This window comes from Budorcas taxicolor, chromosome 15 (genome assembly GCF_023091745.1).
Source record: "Budorcas taxicolor isolate Tak-1 chromosome 15, Takin1.1, whole genome shotgun sequence".
In the NCBI taxonomy this organism is placed as follows: Eukaryota; Metazoa; Chordata; class Mammalia; order Artiodactyla; family Bovidae; genus Budorcas; species Budorcas taxicolor.
The window spans coordinates 25,160,207-25,165,207 of NC_068924.1; positions in this window are offsets into that span (position 1 = coordinate 25,160,207).

The window sequence follows — 5,001 nt, forward strand, 5'->3', positions numbered from 1 at the left end:
TTCCCCCGGGCTGTGCCAGGCCCACTGCCCCCACTAACGGCTCCTGTGGCTCCCAGGGTCTCACCCAGCAGGGACCTGTGTGCAGTGGGGCTTTGCTGGCAGGAATCAGCTCCAGAAGGGGTGTGTGAAGCTGATGGAGCTGACGCTGAGAAGAGCTCAGGGTGTGGGGTCTGGGTGACACCCTGGGTCATCTGAAGTTTGCCCTCTGCCTTGCAGGGCAGACAGGAAGTGACGCACCCACGGTTCTCACAGGTTGCTGCTCAGCATTAAGGGTGAGTCTGTCTCTTCCTCTCACCCCTTTGGGTTTGGCCCGAGCTGCTGCTTGTGATCAGTTTGTGTCCCTAAAATCCTGTGTCTTTCAAAGAGACAGTGAAATGTCATAATTAAGAGTGAGAACCTGGCCTCAGAGTGTCTGGATTTAAATCCTGCTTTGCTATTGACCAAGCTTCCCAGGTAGCTCTCTGATAAAGAATCCACCTGCCAATGCAGGAGGCACAAGAGACGCAGGTTTGATCCCTGGGTCAGGAAAATCCCCTGGAGAAGCAAATGGCAACCTGCTCCAGTATTCTTGCCTGGGAAATCCCATGGACAGGGGAAGGTTATAATCTTTGGGGTCACAAAAGAGTCGGATATGACTTAGAGACTAAACAGGAGTAATAATCTGGCTCAGAGTGTCTGGATTTAAATCTTGCTCTGCTTTTGACCAGTTGTGGTCCCGAGCACATAGTTTAAGAACTCTGTGTCTAGGTTTCTCTGTCTGTAAAAAGGGCATGATAATAATAATACCTATCCCAGAGGATGGTGATGAGTTAATATATAGGACAGTATCTGGCATACAGTAAGTGCTCAAAAAACATTAGCTATGATTTTTTTTTGCAAAGGTATTTTGAGTCTCTTCCTCAGAGCTCAGCATCTCCTGCAAAGAGCATGCAGAAGGCTTGTGCAAGAGGTAAACTCCAGGCAGGAGGGAACCAAAGATAAAGACTGGATCCACCTGGTAGCACATTTCCCAGAGCTTATTTCATTCCATCCTCACAGGTCTTTGAAGCATGTATATTTTTATGCCCATTGCACAGATGAGGAAGGTGAGGCTCAAAGAATTTTTAAGAAGCAGATTTCTTGTTGCTTCCCTGTTCAAAACTTTCAGTTTATCCTTTGTTTTAGAGTAAAGCCCCACATCCTAAAGAGCCTATAATATCCTCTGTAATCTTGTTCTCACCCACCTGCTTGTTCATCCTCTACTCATGCCTGAGCCTATCACCTCGCCAAGTTGTTCTTTATCCACATCACAAGCCCCCCTGCTCCAGGGCCTTGCACATGCTATTTCTTCTCCTGGGCTTGACCTCCCCTTCCTGCTTTGCCAAAATAATTCCTATTGAATCCTTAGATTTTTTAAAAAAATTATTTATTTACTTATTTTGGGGCTTCGCTTGTAGCTCAGCTGGTAAAGAATTCTCTTTAATGTGGGAGACCTGGGTTTGATCCTTGAGTTGGGAAAATCCCCTGGAGAAAGGAAAGGCTACCCACTCCAGGATTCTGGCCTGGAGAATTCCATGGACTGTATAGTCCATAGGGTTGCAGAGTAGGACACGACTGAGTGACTTTCACGTTTTTGGCCACACTGGGTCGTTGTTGCTGTGTGCGGGCTTTTCTCCAGTTGTGGTGTGCGGGCTTTTCATTGCACTGGCACAGGCTCTGGGGCATGCAGACTTCAGTATTTGTGGCTGTCGGGCTCTAGAGCCCGGACTCAGCAGTGGCGGTGCACGGGCCCAGCCGCCCCATGGCACGTGGGATCTTCCCAGACCAGGGATGGAACTGGTGTCCCCTGCATTGCAAGGCAGACTCTTAACCCCTGGACCACCAGGGAAGCCCCATCCCTCGGGTTTTAACCTTCGCATCTCCAGGAAGTTTTCTTGGCCCCGCTAATGTATGCTTTGATAGCAACTCCTGTGTCTCCTTCATGGCGTCTCTTACAACTAAACACTCAACTGTGTGTGTGTGTGTGTTTTCTGTCTTATTAGAGTGCAAGACTCATAGGGCACAGCCTGTATTAGCCAGGAGAAGCTGGGCTAAACAGTGGAAGCAAAAGTCCCAGATCTCACATTTCTCTCTGCTGCTGTATGCCCCATGCAGGTCAGCAAAGACTTCTGCTCCTCCTGGTCACTCAGGGATCCAGGACAGCAGAGGCTTTAACACTTGCGGCTGTACCATCTGGCACACCGAGGATCCCTGGAGACTGCAGCAGGGGAAGGGAGAGACTGGAGAATCATGTGTGAGCAGGGACTTCGTGAGCTCAGCCTGAGATGTTGGGTGTCCCTTCTGCTCCATGTCACCTTGTCTGCCCAGCTGGTAGGGGGCTAGGATGTATATAGAGGCCATTTCCTTCTCGGGGGGATTTTCCCGACCCAGGGATTGAACCCAGGTCTCCTGCATTGCAGGCAGATTCTTTAAACCACCTGAGCTACCAAAGCTCCAGTATACAGGGGAGCAAGAGGAATATTTGATCTGCTGCAAGGACCTCATCCAGCTAGTTCTCTTGTGTGTTCTCCATGCCGAGCACATTGCTTGGCATGTAGTAGGAGCCCCTGACCCCAAGTGTCTGCTGAATGAATGAGGGTGTCCATGAGTGTGGCTCAGGGGTCTCCCAGCGAGCCCACAGTGGAAGAGCTTTGGACCAATGACCCTCCCGGGTTCAAAGCCTTTGGCCTGTGCACTCTACCATGCCTTCCCAGGTTTATGATGTGTTTTTTCCCCTCAGAATGGAGAAAAAAGGATATCGTGCATTTAGGCACTTAATAGATTTGTTTTTCCTGATGAAAGTGATGAAACTTGCATGTCCTCCAATCAGTCTTGCAATCAGCCATTCAACCACTCACCCAACCCAAGTGGCAATTCAAATTCAGCGAACGTTTCCTAAATGCCTACTGTGTGTCGGGTGTGTCACCTGGGCTGGTGTCGGGAAAGCCTGGCCAGGTGGGCCCTGCAGCTCGTCTGCTTTCCCAGCGAGGACTCTGATGCTCCCTAGCAAGTAGGACCTGGATTCAACTTGGGTTTGCTGGCTTTGTGTCCAGCGCCCTTTCTCCTATGGTAACCAGAGGCTCTCAGATTAGAGCAGGCATCAGAAGTGCCTGGAGGACCACCCCCCCCCCCCCCGACATGCAGATGGCTAGACCCCATTCCTGGTTTGTCAGTTCCATAGAGATGGGCGGGGCCTGAGAATCTGCATTTTCTAATGAGCTCCAGGTGATGCTCTGCTTCGGTTCCCAACATCTGAGAGCCACTAGCCTGTGGTGTGCTGCCTGGTGGTGGGCAGCAAGGCGCCTTTCTCTGCTGAACTTGGCTCAGGAGTCCTGGCTGGGGGGGTTGGTGAACAGCATAACCTCTAGGGAGCTGCTATTTGGTCCTTGTCTGTGAGGCTGCCTGCTACCCTGGTGTCTAAAGCGAGGGGTTTCAGCCCAGGAGCTGAGGCGTTCTGTAGATCTGACATTCAGCAGTCTGTGATTGGATGAACTCAACCAGAGCCACAGGTCCATGTGAGTCTCTTCCTCGGTGGGCAGCGGTACAAACGGAAACCTGTGTAACAGCTGGTGCCCAGGGAAGTCACGGAGTTGTGGAGTAGTCAGTGACTCCAGGACCAGAGTGGGGTGTGACCCCACTGCTGCGAAAGGCACTAATAGCCTGCTGTGGAGACAACACCAATGCTCGAAACCATGAGAAGAAAATGTGTCAGCCTATAACCAGGTGCTAATTGGCCTGAGTCTCTAGAGGGGCTCCAGGCAGGGGTTGGGAAGTGCCAGGAGGGAACCTGGAAGTTTGACAATAACCTGTGACTACCATCTTTGTCACAGCATGGCATTGTGGTACTCATAGCCTGGTGGTAAGTGGGCATTTTCAGGAGCAAGAAACAGACTTGGAGGCCAGCCCAAAGTCAGCTTTTACTAAGAGAAGAGTTTTGGATCCAAACCCAGGTCTGCTGAGAACAAAGCCCATCATCCGTGAAAGATTGGGCAGGGGAGCCCAAGCGACCGTGCAAGCGAGGAGATGCTGGGTGGGTGGGAGGAAGTCACTGAAGAGGTTGGATGGGCGAAGTACATGCCGACTCCTTGAACCCCAGAAGCCTCCCTGAGGTTCCTGAGCATGCTAGGGATGCTCAGGATGGTGGAATGGCTGTAAGAAGTGTTTTGTGTTGCTAACTTTTCTGTCCAGGACTGTCCAAGGGGAGCGGCCAGGACTCAGATGGAGCCGAGCCTGTATAACTGAGCCCCTCTGCATTCTGGCAGCTCTTGGTTTCCACTGCTTCTCCCCAGGCCACCAATAGGTCACACGGCACCTTTGTGTGGAGTGGGGAAAAGGCGTGTCTTCCTCCAAGCAGGTGCAACTGGACATCACATTCCCAAGCTGCACTAGCAGAGTTGGGCTGAATCTCTGTCCACATGTACCTGCTTGATCTGACACTCTGGTCAAGGGAATGATCTATACCACTGTGTCTGAGCCTGAGCATGCGCACACACGTGGACCTGACACCCTTTCCCTGCCCAGGGAATTCACTTCCCAGAGCAGGACTGGAAACCTCTGTAACTTTAACCTGTGTCATCCCTGCTTCCCCACAGGCTTTCTAACGGAATCTCTTCTAAGAGGGCTGGTTGTCTGCTCTGGGAGCTGCCGGGAGAATACACTCCGCAAGGTCAGGGAGAAGCAGAGCCGGAAGCAGCGATGCTGTGTGTGACTTTAAGGATGGAGTAACAAAGGAGATGGTGCGGAGAGGCCGTCAAGGGCAGACAAGGCTTTCTAGGGGCCCCCTCCCCCATCAAACTGTTAACACGAAATACAAAGCTCAAGTCTTTATTACAAAAAAAAAAAAAAAAAAGGAAAGCGAAAGGTAGCACAGCTGAAGAGTGCAAGCCAGAGAGAGGGGAGAGCCACAGTGAAATCAATACTGGCCAGGACAAGCATTATCCCATGTGGAACACCTCAAGCCTCTGCCTGGAAAATTTGATTGGA